The sequence below is a fragment of the Photinus pyralis genome, unplaced genomic scaffold, assembly GCF_008802855.1.
Source record: "Photinus pyralis isolate 1611_PpyrPB1 unplaced genomic scaffold, Ppyr1.3 Ppyr1.4_LG5, whole genome shotgun sequence".
Lineage (NCBI taxonomy): Eukaryota > Metazoa > Arthropoda > Insecta > Coleoptera > Lampyridae > Photinus > Photinus pyralis.
Genome location: NW_022170596.1, coordinates 30,994,811 through 31,016,466, shown reverse-complemented (window position 1 = coordinate 31,016,466; position 21,656 = coordinate 30,994,811). Strand labels below are relative to the sequence as shown.

The 21,656-nt window shown below is 35.5% G+C and overlaps 1 protein-coding gene across 5 annotated transcripts in view; it reads left to right on the top strand.

Moving 5' to 3' along the window:
- LOC116171976 (gastrula zinc finger protein XlCGF48.2) overlaps positions 1-21,656 on the top strand; it is a 181,497-nt gene that overhangs the window by 101,191 nt on the left and 58,650 nt on the right. For 3 of the 5 annotated variants that reach the window (XM_031489053.1, XM_031489051.1, XM_031489055.1), the window contains one exon: positions 18,366-18,420. The exons of 1 other annotated variant lie outside the window; for it this stretch is intronic. The gene's annotated coding sequence lies outside the window, so the exon portion shown is untranslated. Of the gene's footprint in view, positions 1-18,365; positions 18,421-18,468; positions 18,488-21,656 lie in introns of those variants that run through there. One more of the 5 variants, XM_031489054.1, reaches the window with a different exon arrangement.

Genomic DNA, 21,656 nt, shown 5'->3' with positions numbered 1-21,656 from the left:
TAAAGAAGCAATTCATTTGGATTACAGTCCATTGCTTAATTAATTACTAAATACCTTATGTTTTGCTAGGTACTTCTTGGGACATAGGTGCAATAAGTAAATATGTAGCTAGCAGAACATAGTACCAAAGACTAAGAAAGACTACGATAGTCTTTGATAGTACTACTCCAAAAAATTTGAATTGTAGTACTAACTTATCACTTAATTAGCAGTAAATTGTATACTTACTCAGCCGATATTTCTCTGCTGGCTATACAGGGTGCCCATGTATGAAATATTGTATATATCTCGGGAAATAACGACTGTATACACAAACTAAAAGTTGATTCCCATTAGAATTTTTTTTCTTCTCTTGACTTAACATATTAGTACCCTTATACAAGACAATTTTTCAACAAAATTTAAAAACTCTATTAGTAATTATACACCAATAACATTAATCTAGATATCCTACATAAAAATTAAACAAATGAACGTGTAAGTTTCTTATTAAATTTTGAAGATAAAACGAAATTAGCAATAAAATGATTTTCATCACAATTAAGTGTCCAAATTTTCACCATTAACTACAAGGCAGTGACCTAGCCTATCATGAAAAGCTTCAAAAGAATTTCTGAGCTTTCTGGGATGAATTGTTTCAGCTTGTTCTTGTATTTGTTGAACTAATTCGTCCAGATTCTGAAGTGGTTTTATACTGTTCACTTCTGATCCATATGTACAAGTTACTGTGGTGTTTGATTTTGGGTCATCGAATCGGAATTTTTCTATGCGTTCAGATTCTGTTAATTGTTGAACCATTTTTAATTTTCGATGTACCAACTTCTTAAGATACATACGATTCTGTCACATTTACTTGCCTACAATCAATTTTTAGGACAAATTCAAAAGTTCTCAGATGTCTAGATTAGTGTTATCGATGTAATTACTTAATATGTTTCTTGTATAAGGATACAAAGGGTGGAAATAAAACTTTTATTATAGTAACACGTTGTATACATTTACCGAGATATACACTGTGTCCAAGAGAAGGATGCCTATCATCTCCGAAACCATAGAAGATACGACGTGGCTCAAATTAGAGGAAAGTTAATAATAATAATAATAATAATAATATACATTTCATCTTTTTTTAGCCATTTAGGTACATGGATAAGATAAGTCAAATTGTAAACAGACAAACAAACAGTAAGATTTACGACAAACAGGTAATGATAAAACTATCACACATTATGTGTTATGATCATACTTTAAAGAAAACTGAATCCTGATGTTATTTGAACACTTTCTCATTCCCACTTTTTGAGCTCTACGCGACACGGTCAAGAAAAGTTGGTAATTGCTAGTTTCAACAGGATGGTGCACCCGAACACAACGCGTAATTATGCGAGAATATCTATAGGGCAAATTTTCCACTCTCTAGAAAATTTATCCCTTCCCTCACTATTTCCCAAAAATTACTTTATAACCACAGAATGTCCTTTTATGTTAGCGTTGTTTAGTAATACATTTTGAGTCTAAAGCGCGACCGTTAGGTAAGGAACGGAATGCATGCGATAGTGATCATGGGCATCGCGAAATTACACAATTACGCGAAATGAATGTTTTTTTTGGTGATCTAAGAATGTCTTCTGCACACATAAATATGAAGAAATAATCTGCGACCGGCAACTGTTGCGTTTAAGGAAAATTGGGGATTTTCGCCTTGCCAGGAATAGCATTCGCTATTTGTTTTAATATTCTTGCGTAATAATCGCAAGGTGCATTGTAAAGAGACATAATTTATAATTTTTGTGACGTTCAAAATGTTAATTGCGGGTAAACTCGAGCGGATGCCAATTTAAGGTGAAATGCACGTCAGAGCTTATTTACGGCCGCATGCAATAACGAGAACGTTTTTTATGCAATTTTCCTCACATCACGAAAAACTCGCTTATAATTACCTGTCGACCGAACAGATAGGAATTATTATCGCATAAGGAAGTATACGCGTGCATTGTTAACGTCGTCGTCGTCGGCGGCTCAAACTTTAATAAATTAAAGCAAGTGCATCCTGCAGCTATCCAAGAAACCGACTTATAATAATAAAGCAGGGAGTGTTCCTATTATAAGATGCCGTGCCCGAGAAGAATAGGTGTTATGCTCCGCTAATGTATTATTCATAGTACACATGTCAAATGTCACAAATCGCGATTAAGAACGCCTCTAATCTGACATTTTCCAAAACGCATTCGATTACGCAAAAGTCATCCTTTAAGGTTAATCGGCTTTTTAAAAACCGGTAGGAGCCTGCGATTTAATTGGATCATAAAGCCCCTCTTAATCGTTATTGTCTGATTTTCAGCCGAATTTTCTGGATTAAAAATGTCTCGTTAATGACGTTGGCTTTGACGTAAGTCAAACTTGTTCTTAATAGCCAGAAAACTAGAACCGATACATCAGGTGTAAGTGATCATAAAAAAGAAAGTGGTACCTACCATAAACGAACAAGTATAGATTTTATACGATATAAACAATTAATTTATCTATTTACCGGTTTTGTGTTTTTTTTTTGTAATGCATACATAATCGTGTAACGGAAAAATTGAGATTTTTTAAATTTATGACTTAATAAATAACGACGGAGGTGTTAAATTCTTGTAGCATTTTTGGCAAGGTTCTATAATACAATTATGTTCCTCCCACAAAGAGGAAACTGCTTGACATAAATATTTGTAGTTGGCATTTTAACACGTGGGTATTCTGCTTGTTTAAGTTTTTCTTCCTGAGATTTATCCACTGGATATACATGCTTTTAGCACAATTCAACTTAGAATTGCAATTTTGGGAAACTTATTTTAACATTTATGATTCTGGTGAGAAAATTTCGTCTCAAAAGTTCATGCCTCGCAATATTCGCCCCAAAATAGCTCATCTAAGTATATTTGGCCCAGGGTAATCGCATCCCAGAAAAAATCGAATCCGCTTCTAAAATATAAGCCTACAAGAAGTTCATCTTCGGAAAACTAGCGCCCCGAACGTTTGCCCCGAGAAAATTTAATTCATAATCTTTCGGCTTGACTCTTGATTTTCTAAGGAATCTGTCTCCGGTATTTCCTCTCACGGAAAATTCATCCCCCGAACCCACTATCCATTAACTGCGCCACACGGGCCGACGGTCAGAAAGTGAACGGTTGAATTAGAATTTTTTGTTTATTAATAATATAATATACCATTAATTGATTAATTAATTAATATAATGTAACATTAGTGCGTGGAAGTAAAAATCGGCAGTTCTCAGACCATATTATTAACCACTTTAATCAACTGCCGAGAAAGCCCACTTTACAAGTGGAAAAAGATTAATAATCATGTCATCAGGCGCCAGTAGTGAAAACAGAGAATTATTGTGAAATACACGCGTTTTCATCGCATCGATTGGTGTCGTGTACGGTCAAGGACAGATTAATTAAACGCGCTGGGTTATTTTTAGATACAAAAAATTCACGTATGTCGCCGTTAGTGAACAAAAGGGGATTAAACTTGATTGTTGAAATGCGTAAGTCCGAAACTATATAAGTGCCCGCAGTTCAAACGAAAAAACGTCTGTTTTGTAAACAAATGTCTGCTTTTCCATAATGTAATTTCTCAGATCAAATATTAACAAAATTTGAAAGCCAAGCTTTATGTGTAAAAAAAGCTTGAACCTTTTAAAGTGATTTTTAACCAGATCTTTTCTTTAAAGATTACGTAAAATTCAAGTATGGGAGTTTCCTAAAGATTTCAGTGATATTTTCAGATCAAACTTTGGCAATTTAAAAGATCCCTCAAAATTCCCGAAATTTTCTGTGAATCTGCTGAATTTTTGGATTACAGAATCCTCTAACTGTGAGTTTTGGGGAGAGAGCAAATTATGTAGTTACTTATTTTCTCAGTGAGATATTTTCATTTTTTCATAATGTCCGACATTGAAATATCTTAGACCCGACAGCACTAATTTTACTAATTGCTGCATTACTCTTTGTCAGACTTTATTGCACGTACGCTGAATTAATGAGTACACGGAAAACTTTTTAATGTACCAATCAACAATTTAAAACATATTATCCTTGTAATCTGAACTGGAATTTGTCCAAAAAAATAAATAAGCTACCTAATCACTGATTACTTGCAACGTTTAAAAATGAAAAATGAGATTTCCATTAAACAGAACTTATTAAAGAAACGGGGTCATTGAAGGAATTTTTTCGCCAATTTTGAAGGATCCAAGGATACGCATTTGCAACGGGTAGAGTAATCAGTCTTGTGCACGGCACCCTGCAATTCGTTTAATTAACGACGTCGCGTCTCGCAAAACTATCTTGGCCCAAAAAGCACAATCCGGAAATGATAATCATTATTTTTACTGTATAACTACTTCACTTTCTTCTAATTATTATATCAACGCGGACCACAAATTTGAATTACGTGACTAATTAAGCTGTCATTCAAATTTTACGTTTCCAATTTCGATTTTATCAAAAGATTTCTTTTAATGAAAAAAAATTTAGATCTTCTTTAACGGGCCTCTATTTGTGCATTTATAACGGCGTGAATTCATAATTAAAACATCCTTTGTACTTCGCGATGTACACCATATCCTAAGGTGTGGACTCTTAATCTGTTTAATTTTTTCTATTTGTTGCACTAATTGCGTTACGTAAGGTCATATTTCCATTTTTGGTAAAGGAATTTGGATTAAATATTCATACACTGTGTTCGTAATTTAATAGTTTTTGGGTGGGATACTGCTAGACATTATCGGGGTGTTAGTGCGAAAATTACCATATTTAAAATTGCCAAACCGGATTTTTGGAAAGTGCAAATTATATTGTGGGGGCGGACAATTTCGCGTATATGGAGGCAATTAATTTTTTGTTAAATTTACAGAAATTTAAACATTTTAAAATAAAATTCTTGGGCTAGAGGCTATTGACAGCAATAATCTTATTATACGAACCCAAACGGATATGTATTGGACCAAAACAAATAGACATTACTCTACATTTGTTTGCCTTTTTTCGCTGATGTCGCACTATGCTATTTCGGAAATATCGAGCGTACGAAAACGCGGGGGAAAATAATAAATTCTAATTCAGAAAATGGTGTTGCATATTTTGTTTTGGCCTAATAGGTACATATGTGACTGTGCTCGTGCATATTTAAAATTGGACCAATGTCTCTTAGTTGTTATAGCTATCATAATGTCTAAAAATGAATTCATTAGAGAAATTATTTTAACAATCCAAGGCCTGTCTAGATATTTTATAGCCAGACGTGAAATAATCAACATTTAGATTAGAAATTCACTGGTTGCACTGACCAAACCCACATTGATTAATTTTTATTTTCTCTAAGGATCACGCACTGATTTCGCTAAATTTAAAAAGGCCTCTTATTATCGCAATCGGCCATCTTTAACCGTTAATTCGTTTGCTTAATTCCCGCCAGACGATTCCCAAATACGACCAACATAATATACAACATTGCAGTTTCCACCATACTGAAATGACCTCATGCCAAATTCGCAGTTGAAATCAAATAGCACTAACGATAATTTAATATGATACAAATTCCCGCCTTCGCCATTAAAAAAACAATAGTCTATATATAATAGACATTAAAGAGATGCAAAAAGGGTAATTCCGCCGAATTCTGGCTTAATTCGTAAATTTGGTAATGAGTTAAATATTCAATTTGGTTGACATACGATGGTATTTTAGTGCATAATTTTATTAAATGCATTTGATTCTCAATAATCCTTTTTATATACAATTAAAAGAGAGTAACTTGTGCCTAGAAGCGCAATTTCCACAGTTCTGTAATTGTGGGTAAAACTACTCAAAAATACAATAGTAATAAGTAGAATTATTGTGTAATGTAATGTAAAATAATGGTATGAGCACAAATGAATGATTACAGAAACGCTGGGTGTCTAGTTTCCTACACACATAAATTTCCACAATTTTCCAAATTTTGAGTAAACACTATGTGGGTTAAATTCAATTTTTGTAAAAATTGTAAAGAAGAAAAGTGATGCAAACGCTTATAAAATGAGGAATCAGCTACAGGACGATCGTGCACGAGCATGATTTGAATACTAAGCGCAATAGAAAAGTAACAAATTACAATGTCTCCTCTAATAAATGGCGGCACTTATAAATAAGAACACCATTAAAAAGGATCTCCATAAAACGTATTACATGAAATAAGAATCTAGCCGGTCAACTTTTACCGGAGCGAGTCCTATCAAAGTAGAACAAACAAATTTACCTGCAGATCCTGCTGTGCACCTTTTTGCGACTCTAAAAATCTCCTTAACAGAATTTCATTAATTAAAACCTCGCCTTTTCTTCTTTCGCCCGAGTGCAATTTAGGTAAGCGGGTCGTCGAGACAATTAACTACCATTAGAATAAGGGCAGGTGCATGGGGATCGAATTGCACACATGTTTATTAGGCCCATAAATCATAGTTGCTAAAAATGTCAGGCGTCATAAACTGCTATCGCTCCCAGTTAGTAGGTGGGTGCTAATTGGAGGGAATACTTTTTGTAGCATGATCCTTAACAGAATTACAGTATATTTTTTTAGATTAGAAAAAAATACGTCTATTTAATGAATCTATTATTTACAGCATGCAATTAGCCTGAGTAATTGACCGATGCTCTTCTTGGTAATTAAGCCCGAGTTGCACTTCTGTTTGTAAACTAATTCAATGCTTATATTTGCATTAGTGCAGCACTGTCGTACCGGAAACCGCTATGATGCACTATAAAATTACTACCATAATTTTTCTATAATCCCATTTTAATTGTTCAGTGACGAAGATCCTTTTGGAAATATTCAAAGATAAACAAATTTTCTAAATGCTAATAAAAAGTGTTGGTCGAAGTAGGTTAATGCATTATGTCCAATTCATTCAAATTATTAATTATATGCCTTCAAGTTGTAAATGCATTAAGATAATGTTATGTTATTGATTTCGGCTTAATTTGTCAGTCTGTTAAATATGGGTGTTACGCAAGCTTGTTGTACACAAACAAGGATTTCTGGGATGGTTGCTTAATTTCGCCATATTGACATCCTTGACTAACTCAATTATTTTATTAATTATACTTAGTATAACATTGCATACTGAATGTCTGTTTTTCAGTGTTTTTACTAGGGTAGGTAGTCATTATCCTGTGTGTTGTAATTGGTATTTAGGTGCGAGAAGTACTGGAGCATCCTGTATATATTTCATTTGGCGCAAGATCATATTTACATTATATTTGAATAAAAAAGAATCTCACAGTACTTATTAAATATCGAGGATAATTTCTGACCGATACAGGGAGACATTTTCAGGGTAGCGAGTGCAGTGGTTGACATTCCTTAGCGAGAAACGTCTAGATTTCGTGGAAATTCAATTGAAATTTTGGTGAAAATCTCGACAATTCGTCTTTCTCAGACGTCTTAAAAATACGAAACCGGTGTCAAAATTCAAAAGTTTTTTTTAAGGGCGCACCTAACGGTTCTGTGACCCATTCAACTAATTGCGTTTAATTATCAAATAGTCGGAATGAAATCTCCAAATTCGACAGTCCAGTAAGGCCCTTTTTCGCTTGGAATGTTGGGTCAAACGGCGGGGTCCCTTATCACGTTGATATTTCCGTAAACGGCACAACCTTGCCGGTTTTAATGCTAAAACTTATCAGGTCTCTTTTTCCTTGGGAAGAAAGCTTTGGGCAACCCTAGAAACAATTTCAATATTTCTACGGGAACGGTTGCAAACGGCGAATTAACTGCAGCGTTATGTACGGCAGCGGCGGCTGAAACACAACTCTAGAAATTAAATCAATTACCTTTAACTTCTATCTTTAACTCCTAAATACTTTCAGAGCGGCAATCTTCCTAACGAAGCACCCAACTTAAAACGCTTCTTGATACCGAGGGTTCATCTACATCTAAAACTAGTAATTTCCGGGTGGAGAACGGGTGCTTCGTTACAATGGGGTCAGTGACCGTTGGTGGACCGCGGTACTATCAATTTTTTTTAATGAACCGTTTTAGGGGCGCTGGTGGCAAAACGCAATCTTGACCCCCCTAAAAATCACCTTAATAAACAGCACTTTAGGAAAAATTTGGTGCAGCAATAAATTTTCTTTCTCGATAACTAATTAAAGACAAAGAATACGAAACTGGGAATTAATTTAATTAAATTATCTATACTTTTGTCATAATCTTCACAGAATGATGGTTCCATTATTTTTAACAATTTTTAGCAGGGCTGGCATGTTCAAATTTTCGAGAAGAAGCATGAAACAGCACTCATTTAAACTTTGCCCCCTTGTAAGGGATTTATTATTTCGAAATTTTGGAGTTCGGAGATTTGGTAGTGAAATTGCAATGCTCTATTATAGATAGTTGTCGAACATTTTTGAGGATTTATCATCAAGCACGTAGCGAGACCAGTGCGTGATCCTTAGAAAAAATTAAAATTAATCAATTCGAATTTGGTCATCAGTGCGACCAGTTAATTTTCAGCTCCAGTTTATAAAATTCGACTATCAAATTGAAAGCAAGTTCTGCGACATTTACAGTGAAATCCATTAATATCTAGAAGGAGATTAATTGTCGTTTATTACGCCATATAGTGAATTATTTATTTATTCATTTATTTTACGTTATTTACATTAAACATATAAGACACATGATGATTGAAATTAAATCACACCAGTGCAACTAGACGGTAAAACCTCCTTGATAAATACGCGCGTTTTCATCGCATAAATTGGAGACGTGTTCGGTCAAGGACAATTTAATTAAACGCGCTTAAGGAAAGCTTTACAACGCTACAAAAATAATTTAATTATTCCCATGGAAACGGCCACAAACGGAACAATTGAATACAGCCTCTTGGTTTCCTTATCGGGCGGCTTTACAAATTGAACCACTACTTTCTACCTTCTATTTCTAACTCCTAAAACAGAAATAAATATTTTCGGAGCGACAGTCTTCGTAACGAGACGCTTCCAACTTTAATCGCATTTAGATACCGAGAGTTCAGTGAAACTGGTAGACTCCATAAATATACGGCGTGGTCATAAAGGCTGGTATGAAAACTGAGCGCTTGTGGACGCGGACGAACGACAAAGTGAAACCAATAGCGTTTGAGGAAAATAGGAATAAATTCTTATTTTTTATAACATCAAGCTGGTGTCATCGCCTTTAAAAACGCTAGTCAATTTGCTGTTATGTGATTAATTAGTTTCATCTCATTCCCATGAATTTTGTTTCACAGTGACACATTAAAGAACTTGTGTCTATGGCTGTAAGCAATATTTTCTACAAGTAAAATTTGTATGAATAAAAATAGTGCAAATGGAAAAAGACCCGACACGAAAATTTTGTACAAAGAAAAGCGGGGGCCATTTTCCCTCTGAGAACAGCTATGATATATTTATGCCATTTAAGAGAGACATTGTAAATCTGAATGATAAAAGATTTCCCACTAATTAGTGATGATAATTAAGTACATAATACACATCCTAATTTCAAAATTAAAAACGAGACGTAAACACAATAAAACGATTTTATGAGTGAACACAATGCCGCTAACAACTTCATTGTGTTTCAACTTACCCACATTTAGTAAAAAATCTGACCCGACCAAAAATTGGGTTATTGTCCTTCATAATAACATACACTCCATTACAGTTAGCGTTTGTATTAGATACAAGGAACTCGTGTCTGACAACTAATAAAATACTTGCAGATTCATTCCTTTTCGATTTTTCCCATTGTAAAAATTGATGATAAAACGGGGACCGCGACATCGCGCGGTTTCATATATATATACATAGTCATTTAGATGGAAAGGCGATAATCCTGTTGCTATTAAGCCTCATTGCCTTCAATACGAAATGTACCACTACAATGTTGCAGGATTTTAAAAGAAAGTTAAAGAAGCGCTATATAGCTGCTTTTTTCCCAAAGGTTTTTACATGCTCCACTTAACTTTTACAATGTATAACTGATCCTATTTCGCATCAGCGCCTCCACCCAAGAACCGAACCATTAACTGATGAAGGATGAAACTGAAGAACGAGACCCCATAAAAACGGCGTAATGTGAATTCTTTCAGTGAAAATCGCCGGCGCAATTTCAAGCAAAACCAGAATTTAAAAAGGAACGACAACGCACTTAAAATTCTTTTCTTTCGGGCTCATTACTGGATTGATCGCGCAGCAATATCGTCTTACACGATGAAGATCTAGAGATTATCGTTGCGATTCCATAAAATACAATAAACTCAATTATGGTCACTTCGGTCATAGAATAACTGTCGGTGGAACGATACGTGTAGCTATATATTGTTACTGCTTTAATATTCATTTACATAAATGCACGCTTTTATATATTTACAGAAGTTACAACTTTCTAATTTGTTATAAAACATGTAAATTGTTTATTGCGCCCGAATAATTAGTATACGCTTATATTCCCATTATTTTTCTTATTGGAATATTTTAAATAAAAGCTTGAATGGAATTTGTAGTCTACAGTAACTGAACAAAAAATGGCGTAAGCTATCTCGGTATTTCATAATCTAATGAATTTTTTACAAAGATATTTAGTGAGACTTTTATTACATTTCGTTTCCCCCATGGCCGTAGTGTTTTCCGGTCTTGTTTTAATGCTTTCTTTGGGTCAGAGGTCAAGTCTTGTCTTGAGACGATCCCACAGTTTTAATATTATATAAAGGAAGAACGTTGACGATGGACTAACACTCAGATAATTTCAAAAACTGATATAACAATAGTGTACCATGTTAGCAGAAAACTGAACGAAAAATAAGATAATTTATAAACAGTTTGTTGTACCTGACATAGCACTCTTCTTCGCCAAGAAGCATGGCTCCATTTTCCATCAACTTGGCTATAAATTCTCTTCTTGGAATATCCACCCAATGATTTTCTGCGGACATTGAGTATGATCCTCCAGAAAAATTTTCAGATACTGGTCCCTAATAGGATGTAATTTTCCTGCTATTTCCAGAAAAACTTATTCCACTTATTTTCCAATATGGAATGCGTTCGAGATAAGAGGGTTGCCTCAATATATCAAATATAATTTTGTATGTGACATTACGATCTATCCGATCGCATATTGAGACTTCCTGTATTACGTTCGGTTTAACCGAAGTTTCAATATGCGATCGGACAGATCGTAATGTCACATATAAAATTAGATTTGACAAGTTGTTCGTATCCCGCCAAATAAAAGAGATATTAAGGTGACCCTCTTATTTCGAACGCATTGTATATTAAGTCGAACTGTCATAAGACAGTTAGTAGCCAGTTCTTCACTTTCCTCTATCCTGAGCTTCCTGCTTCGTTTGAAGGTAACTTTTCTTTCTCATTGATCTTTTCTTCGATTATTCTCCTCATCAAACAGTCTCGCCTCAAAATAGGGCCTATTCACACTCCTTTCCGTCTTCGCATTGATCTTAAAAAAAACTTCTTCCCGCCCACTCTTCTCAAGACATTCTCATTCTTCACTCTCTCTTTTACTTGTTCCATTTTACACCATAGCCACCTTTCGAAGCTTTCCAAGTACCTTTCTTCTTTGTTATTCATACTTTGCCGTTTTGTACATTTCCTCCATACACCCTTGTTTATTAATTTCCTCTATTTCTAAGCACTTGCTTTCCACCCACTCTTGTTTTTAGCCTTGTCACATGCCCTTCTTGTTTGATTATTACTTTGCTTCCTTTCTCAGTATTAATAACTTTCCATTTTCTTCTTTCATCAATCTTATCCAGAATTTCTTCTGACATCTATACTTTCTTACCCTCTTTCCTTCGTTCTTTTCCCACCTCTTTTTTCAAAGCATTTGTTACTACTTCCTTAATGATTCACAATTCTTCCTAAAGCTACTTTTCTTTTCTAAATGCTTATGCTTGGTTCTCACATCTATTGCAAGTGGGTTGCGGTCTGTGTCAGTATCTGCCCCGGAATATGTTCTGGCCTGCATGACACTATTCTTAAACCTTTGTCTATTTAATTCTTGACCCTGTCTCCTGGACTCTTCCATCCGTTTGTAATATTCATATAGTATTAGCTATCAATATAGGTTTTGTCTTTCACAAAATTCAACAAGCTTTTCGCCTCTTTCATTCCTGTTCCCTAACCCAAAGTCAACTACCACTTTTCCTTGATTTTCCCAGTTTCCACTACACTTTTCTAATCTCCCATCAATATAGTTCTTACTTGGCATTTACCATTTTCCTTGTAAAGATGTTCAATTGGGATTTCTGGGAAAAGTTACAAAATGGAAATGTTCAAATTTCCGTTGTAACTTAGGGTTTACAGCAAAAAAGCATAAATTAATTGTCTTTAATCTTTGTATCGGTTGCCGTTCTATTTATAATTTTATTAGTACCTCGTGTAAACAAATTAGGGGAACAACTTTGATTTTTAACGTAACTTGCCACTCCAAAAATAGTCCAACGAAATGTTTGCTTGAAATTTTACGCGATCTCAAAAATGACGCACAACTGTAGATCTTGACTTGCAAAGGTTTTCTTTGAAGGTTTGAATAAGAATCGCGCTTTCCACTAGATTTTTACTTAGGTCCCCGCCAAATTCCAAATACAAAACGGGCCCACCGCAAAACAAGGTCTGCTGCTTGTACACGCGGAGGTATAGCGGAGAGACATAATTTCAAGCAGAGATCCTTAATTGAAATTTAAACTTAAGGGAACGAAAGGCATTTGCATGTTTACATTCCTGTTAAAAAGTAAAAATTACAAAGTTTAGAACGCGAAGACTGTATAAGCCGCAATTCAACAAGTATGAAATTTGGAAAATTTAAATTTTATAATTTAACGTAAACGCCGACTTAAACCCTAAAGATCATTAAGGGGTCCTGTCGCAAGCCAATTTTTAAACCAAATTATGAAATGTGAGTGGGATAGGTTAAGCGAGAAATAATTTTGTGCTGAATCCATGTAACCAAATTTTAAAATTTGAAAGTCATTCGCAATTTTAAATTTTGATGTTTTTTTATGGAAAACGACCCGCAAAAATAATTCGTGCTTGGAAGAGTCTCAGTAACTTTAAATTTCAACTTGCGTCCTTGTTTTTAAATATATATAAAATGGCCAGAAATTCCAATCGGGTTGGAAGACATTCACAGTTTTAATTTCAATTTGTAAACCAAATAAAAATTTAAGGTATGGAGGTTGTAAAGAGGGTAATATTAGGTAAAATTTTGTAATTTAAGGTTTATGGGACATTCGTAGCTTTAACAACTAACTTGAAGGTGACGAGTTGCAATTTGAAGCAGCAATTTCAAACCCTGATGTTTGGAGGACAAGCGTAGATTTAAATTTCAATTTGAAAGCCGAAATCAAAACTTGGGGCAGCTCTTAAAACAAAATTATACTACGCGTCATGCCTTGAAATCCGTTGCGGGCCCTTTAAAGATATTTTGCGTTTTTATTGTCAAACGAAACGTATTTTACAAATGTTCTGGGATTCGTGTCACTGATAATAGCCGAAAAAGGTAACGTCACGTTCGAGGATTCGCATTTCGCAAGTCAGTTTTCACATCAGATTTTCCCCAAGTACTGAGGAGGTAATGAAAAGCAGTGCACCATTAACTTATACAAATATAGCGGGAGAAATTAGTCAAGAATGTCCCTCGCCTGTTGGGATACTTTTTGGAAACGGGCAAATCTCTAACTATCCATTATAGTATGCAGGAACATTGCGACATAGAGTCTTTACAATACACTGTGTAGCATAGAATAAATGGATGATCTAGCTTTGCTCCAAATATATGGACAGTTTAAAACTTCCTAGTCCATCAACTTCTACGTTGTTTAATCAAGGTCTGTAGGTCAAATTTTCGTCGATATAGTACCATTCCAATAAGGAAACTTAATTGCACTAACAACTTAATCCGCCCATACAGGACATGCGAGAATGAAGATTTATTACACACAAGTCGTAAACTTATAACCGAAAATTAATAGAAAATGCCACAGCTACAGTACGCACATTATCGACTAATTATTTTACGAATAAAAAATTCATTAGCAACATTAAACGAAATCATCATTGATTAAAAACTGGATTTCACCTCCACGCGCGCATTAATAATTCAAAAGTGGCGTGTCGAACACGGTAAGTCACCGACATTTACAATATAAATCCTCAAGCTGGCGGAACCGCTTTATTATTAGTTTCATTTACCCAAAGAGTGCCAAAAATGTATAAATTTCCTTTCGGCCGAGTGAGTGCCAGTGATAGCTCCATTAAACGGCGTGGTTCCGAACCAGTTTATTGAGGTATGATGTACGACGATTCGTTTACGAAACTCGAATTCGCACCATACGCCTTCGTAATAAACAATTAAGTAGGAGAGAAGTAACGGATGAGTGTGGAGAAAAAGAATTGCGCCAATTACGAGTGACAGCTTCGAGTGTAATTCCATTGAAAGCTTGTCTAACACAACGTCGCTTGGAAAAAAAGCACAAATGACGATCGCCCTGTATACTGGGAACATGTTTTTATTGCCAACAGTTATTTTGAGCTTTGTGCGAAGTCTATTTTTACGAGATGGTTCTTCCAAGTTTGATAGGTTATACTTCCCATTATAGTAATTAATCGCATTCAGATGCAAATAGAGTTCTTGGTTGTATTTGAAAATTTGACAGCAATGCTTTTATGCATGAACTGATAATTTGTTGTTACAAACCGCAATTGCTACTTGGCAATACGTTCTAATACTCGCACCTAAACTACAATGGGTTAGAAAATTTCAGGAACAATGCTCTCTCATTTAGCACCTTAAATTCTAAACAGTCAGTGGCTTGGTAACTGTTGATGATCATTCACTCAAAATAACATCTGCAAGCATTTGAAAAGCTGCAAGATCAAATGAAATATAAAAGTAGATTGAATTTGAAAATTTTGCTCTTTGTCGCTCTTGGAAAGTTACCCCTATAGATTCGCCCAAGGAATATTGGCCCCACCACTCCTAAAGTATTATCACTCTCGAAATATTACCCCACAAAAACTGACCAGAAATAAAAGTATATTCATTCAAAATATTTGTCTCTCAAGGGTCGTGGTACCCTACGAAAGATTCACGTTCAAAAATTTGATTTTGTTAATCACAGCTCGGCTATTACGATGTCTTCTCATCAAGAAAATTGCTTATGAATTTTGATTTATTCAAACTGTTTAGCTCATAAATATTCCTTTGCGTAATTGAAACACGGCACTTATATGCCTTTTTTTTGACCCGAAAAAAATTGTGTCAGATCGACCGGAAAAAAATATTTTCTTATAGAATGTGGCCTGTAGAATCCATAATTTCAAACAGTTCCAAGATCGGGCTACTAGATCAAAAGTTACAGCCCTTTGAATTTTTTGTTGAAATTCGTTTTTTGCCCATAACTTTTGATTGGACGTCTAATCGAAAAAGTACAAACCGCTTTGGATTCTACGCACCAAAATTAATTAGAAAAAGTTTTTTCCCGAGAAATTTTGGTGCAGTCGATTTTTGGTAAAAAAGGAAGGTTATACACTGCCTTTTTTTTGGCACGACACAATAAAATTGTCTTATAGATACAAGAAGTACGTGGCAAATATGATTTTCAGTGAATTTGGATACATTCCGAAATAATTTATTTGTAACAAAACGGTTAGAAGTACGACCTCTATCGTTAGGACATTTTTTGTAGGCAATATAAGTAGCTGTAAATAGCCGCTTCAAGCATTGCTCTAACTATTATACCGTCTTTGAGTTAGAAACGATAAAGTGAATCGCCACGCGCGCTACTTCACTCCCTCCCCCTCATGTGATGCCCTCCGCGGAAATGCAACGACATCGATTTTTTTCATCTACTATATGCTCCCAACAATAATCAAAAGTCAAACTGCGTTAGACTTTCAATGCATGCTCAAACCCTTTGGCGCCCGGCCTAACTTCTCTAGTTAATAAATCGGCAGAAAAATTGTTTAAACAACCCAAACTAACTTAGCCTTCGCACCGAAAATCTCGAATGATCTCTCCTAATTACCGAGTTAATTTTTTACTTCCACAAAATGAGCGCTCACCCAAACTCCCTAACGCGACTGACAATTATAGAAGCATTACACCCCAGGCGAATCTACCTTTAAACTCAAAATTGGGAGGTGGTATCAGCCAGAAGTCCAACATTTTCAAATACCCAACCTATCAGCAGCGAGGGCCAGCTCAGAAATGATTGGAAACGTCTATGGGAATCTTCTCCTGGACTAAGGCAATCAAAGAAACTGATCAGTTTCCAGGAAACCAAAACCAGCTTGCTGCTACCACTCAGCAGAAGTGAAGTAAGGTCATACATAGGCATGATTGACAAAGCACGGTGGTTTAGTCCACAGTGTAAAAAAAATAATTTACATATCTCTGTGGGAACTTCGCCATGGTGTTCGGCAGCTGGTTTTCCATTTTAGCGGTTAAACGGCTCATACAAACTAAAACATTACTTTCACCTTCTGTTTCTCAGAAGGAATTCCTCGTCCATATACCGGGTGGTCAATGAAGCTGGAGGCTTTCATCAATGTATGTTCAATAAAACTAGTATAATTCTTGGAACGAAAACGACCGCTTCGTTACATTATTAGTTTTCAAGCATTTTACTATTCTTTCTCTACGTTTCAGGGATAGATTCATCATCTTCTCTGTTCGAAATATGCACATTCCACCTTGAAAGAAGCGTTATCAGTACTTAAGATGATTTTATTAAACTTTTTAAGTATTTTACAATAGTTATCGTGGCAGTTATAATTTTATCAAGGACAGATTCCTCTCAGTTGCTTCGTAATATGAAAAATTGACCTTGGCAGAAGGTTTATTTGCTTTTAAAAAGATTTTTTAAGCTTTTTGAGCATGTTGCAGTAATTATTGCGAGATTATAATTTTTTCCCTGTCTTTCAAGGGAGATCTAAATGTTCCAAATCGTTGTTATCTGCGGAAATTTTCAAAATAGTCGTTAGATTTTCCATAATTTCATGTCCAGTTTTGTAATGTGCATTGCCCCCTTAGCTTTTTGTTTTTCCATCCTACTACGTACTATATTGTTGTAATTATAATTGTTTTTGGAGAGCAAATATAATAGAAAAATAGACAATAACATTAGAAAAAGAATACATAAGAAAACTAAAAAAAAACAAGAAACAATTCTTCAATGTTAAAAGGTCCCAACAAGTGATAAAACATAACTCAACTCGGTTACATGTGTATGTTTGGTTTTTTTTGCAAATAGTAAGTGCTTATTACACACTAATGCCGATAGAGACATAAATTTTGCGTTGCCTAAACGCATAGGTAGGTTTCAATTCGATGACCACAATTGCTTACGTTTTAGTATCTTTAAACAATACCTTTGCAGACACTTATTGTCTAATGTTTCTACCATTCAATTTGATTTATATCGCCATTTGCATATAGATATATCCCGTCTAAGGGAAAGTAACGAAAATTATTTTATGTGCACTTTGCCAAAGCAAATTTGTAATTAAAATTCGTCTACTGTTGATTGATTAATTTGCGATGAAGCTAATTAGGTACTTTAATAATGGTGGAAGTTATATTAAAATAAAATTTATAAGCACTTTACCACCAACAATCATTTATGGACGTGTCCTAATTAACTCATAAATTCAGGTATATTATTATAATAACCGGTTGGAATTTCCACCCGAAAATCATGGCAGTTAGACCAAATAATCAGATATCGTTTCCTCAATTCAACCACTAATTAAATTAACACCGAAAATTATTTCGTCAATTTAACGTTTGCGGATTAATTTGCATTCGCCTATACTTTCACAGATTTGAACAGTAATGGGTATGATAGATAAGATCATAGATATTAATTAACTATGCGAATTAATTAATGATAATTATGCGCAAAGTCTGTAGGTTTTAGAAAAAAAAAGGGGGACAGTAGCTTTGTTTTTGCAGAATTAAAACGTAATTGCATACTTTGTATGTGTTAATTAACCGACTTGCACAGAACTACGAGAATCCTGGGTGGGGACGGCGTAACCTCTTTAGGTCAGGATGACAAAAAATTTCACCTTAATCGTATTATTGCCTCTTAATTGAAAGCACGGGGCGTCAATGGCCATTGCATCAAACATCAAAATCAAAACAGTACTCGTTACTTTCTCTTCAAGCGCCTACGGTAACGTTAATGTTTTACTGTTCGTATTTTATATTATAATTCGAATGCGCCCGAGAAACTTAACGAAGTCATTAAGACAGCGTGCCTATAAGATTCATATCTTTTTTTTCTCTCTTTTCAGATTAATATACATGCAATGGGATGATCAGGTACATTCGTGGTCGTATGGAAAAGAGGTAAGAATTTATAGTTTGTTAAAGAAGCACCGACTGTCAACTGTGGGAAATTAATTAAGCATGAAAGGTGCGATCGCTAATTAATTCTCAAATTATTCATAATAATAATTCAAATCATTGAACGCTGCGCCTTTTTCGTGGTATATTACTTTGCCCGGTTTCGTGGACAACTTTGCAAGCCATATACATATTCGGCGGAGGAGGGTAGCATCCCCTACAACGCAAGTTATGTTTCAAAGGCACAATTCGTGTGTCATTGAGACTGTGTCCAGGTTTGATACAGGTCCATTCTTTATGAATTTGTACGGAATTACACTTAATATGTCGAAATGCATCATGGGTAAAACAGAAATAGAATTTCTAGGATACAAGATTTCAAAACAAGGAATTAAAACTCATCGGCATTTCTACCGACCAAATCTTCCTAAAGCCTCCGAGCAACAATCCTCCAATCTCACGCAATACTTTCACAACGCAAAAAAGAAAGATCGCATGAAGACCGTTTGGATGGAAGAAAACAACATGGTGTTCGAATATTGCAAAGATAGCAAGACGGCCATTAGGATTTTTCCGAAAAGCACTAACTGAAACCCAACGTGGGCACAGTACCGAGAACTGCTAGCCTTCTACATGAGCATTAAATATTTTCGACGATTAATAGAAGGAAGTTCCCTAAAATCTTAACAGATCACAAACCCCTGGTATACGCCTTCACCAAATTCTACTTTACAATAATTTGGTGCCGATTTATATTTTGTCTGTGTGTGTTTATCTTTAAGCACAGCGCCATCTACTACAGTACTACCTTCTCATTAGTCAGGGCCACTTCTCAGAAGATTGAAGTACTAGAAGGATTTCGTGTAACAATTGAGTTACAAGTGCCCTCTCTTTCGATCCGCCTGAATCCGATTCTGTCTGTTGCCAATTCTGAAAATCGACCGGAAGGCAGATGGCGGTCAATTTGGCTGTATTTTCCGTCTAAAATGCCCGATTTTTACAGTTCAAGGGTCTGGACTCTCGTTTTTGGGGCCAAGAAGCGAGATGGAAGGGTCAAAAATGAGGTTGGAAGTGAAAAACCGAAATTTTTTATATTTGGGTCAAAATGACGCTAAAAATTCTACCTTTTTTTCAGAATGTTCTGAATTTTAAGATTTTTATATGTGGGCATGGGGTTTTTGGGGCCAAGGAACACAATGGAATGGAAAAAAATAAAATCGGATATGGTAGAAACGTGATTTTGTAATATTATGGCCGAAATGGTGTCAAATGTTTGAATTATGTTAACTTTCTCCAGAATACACTAAGATTCAAGTTTTTTATATGTTGGCGTAGGTTTTTGGGGTCAAATGACGCCAACAGTTTATGCAAAATGTCAAACTTCAACAAAAGCGTACACCATAGTTACAAATACTGCCTTTTCTTATAAGGTATAATATTTAACAGGGCCAGAAAGTTCAATTTCGAGAGGATTGGTCGGCGCAACGGTGCCGTCTCTTGGTGGCCAAAGCCAGAATTAATTTCTTTTTTAAGAATTCACTCTTCTAATCGGGTGGGCAGGATGTTTCTCATCAAATTTCTGAAATGTTGGCTCAAATTTCACTTCCGGTTCTATGTTTGACCCTTCCATCGTGTTCCTTGACCACAAAATACGTAGGTGAATTGCAAAAATCTGGCATTTTACACGGAGAATACGCCAGGCTCGCCACCACATTGGACGCATCTTGAATACCTCTCTTCCGGTCCATTTTCAGACTTGGCTGAAATAGAGGCAAACTACTTGGAACTCAATTGTTATACGAAATGCTTATTGCATGAGCAAGGAGAGCTTTAACTGTAAAGTGGCCTTGATTATAGAGGGTGACCAAAATGAAACAGACTGAATAATTCGTAAGGAAATAAATAGTTTTTGAAACAAACGCAAAAACCAGTCGATTTGGTTTGTAAGAGCGACATTTTTTACTTAAAAATGCTGTCAACCCCCTAAGCAGGGTTGTCACCTCTTCAATAATTTTAAATTCAACGGTGAGTCGAGTGACACATCATTGGAAAGAGCTCTTAATTTTCTACACTCCTATTGTTTATTTTTCAAATTTGAGTGAGTCGTTTGTAGGATACAGGGTGTCAAATCACAAATAATTCAAATGGTTATTTAATCTTTTACGTGAATGAACACAGATATAAGAAATTACTTTACCGAAGCTTGAGTCAAGTGTATCTTCCAAAATAGTTTAACTAAACCATAGGCGCGTAGGAAATTAATCAGCCCTTTCCAATGATTTGTCACTCGACCAAATGTTCAATTTAAAAAGATTGAAGGGGTGGCCACCCTGCCTAGTTGGTTGGCAGCAGTGGTGTAAATTTTAAAATAAAAGATGTCCCCCTTCCAACAAAATGGACATATTTTTGCGTTCTTTTCCAAAAACTATTTCCTTGCGAGTTATTCACTCTGTTGTGCCACCCTGTATAATGAAATGCAGTATATCTCAGACTTCAACACGTTTCGGGATCTGAAAATCAAGTTTCCGATGCACTCTCCCGAATCGCTGCTATTGATCTGCCATCACCTATCGACTACAAAATTCTCAAACAAGAACAGGACGCCGACACTAATGAACATTCCAAACCTGAATTTCAAGAGTATCAATTTCCCTGGTACAGCAAAATAACATGTGCCCTGTCAACTGCAACCGCTCGTACACCAAAAACGGCACTCAAAATTTGACTAAACTCCACCCACTGAACCCAATATCTAAAAACTATCTGAAGGGTACCTAATAGGAAACCAGTAAAAAGGTTTTCGCCTTGGTTTTCGCCCTAAGGCGAGTAACTTTAGCGCATTTTGCATGCATGTATCCGTATACTCCCCAAAAGGCTATGGTTATGTTTTTCTCTACTAAAAGCATCTATGGTTAAGATCGCAAAAAAAAACTATAGGTACATAAGAGAGTTGGCATTGCGTAATCTACGCATTCAAGCATCTTATTTTTACAATACGCGATATGTTTGCCTTTTCTGGAAGCATCTGTGGTTAACATTTCACGAAAATATCTCCATAAAGAACGTTGATCACAGCCTGTGCATGCTGACATTAATCGTCAAAGAACGTACTAAATATATTGGAAACTGTAGGAGCAGTTAAGACCTCGGACGGACGGACAGAGAAAGTGGCTGCAATAGCGCACCCAACTTCGTTGGAAAATGTGCTAAAAAGTAGGATACCTACGTGAGAAATTTAA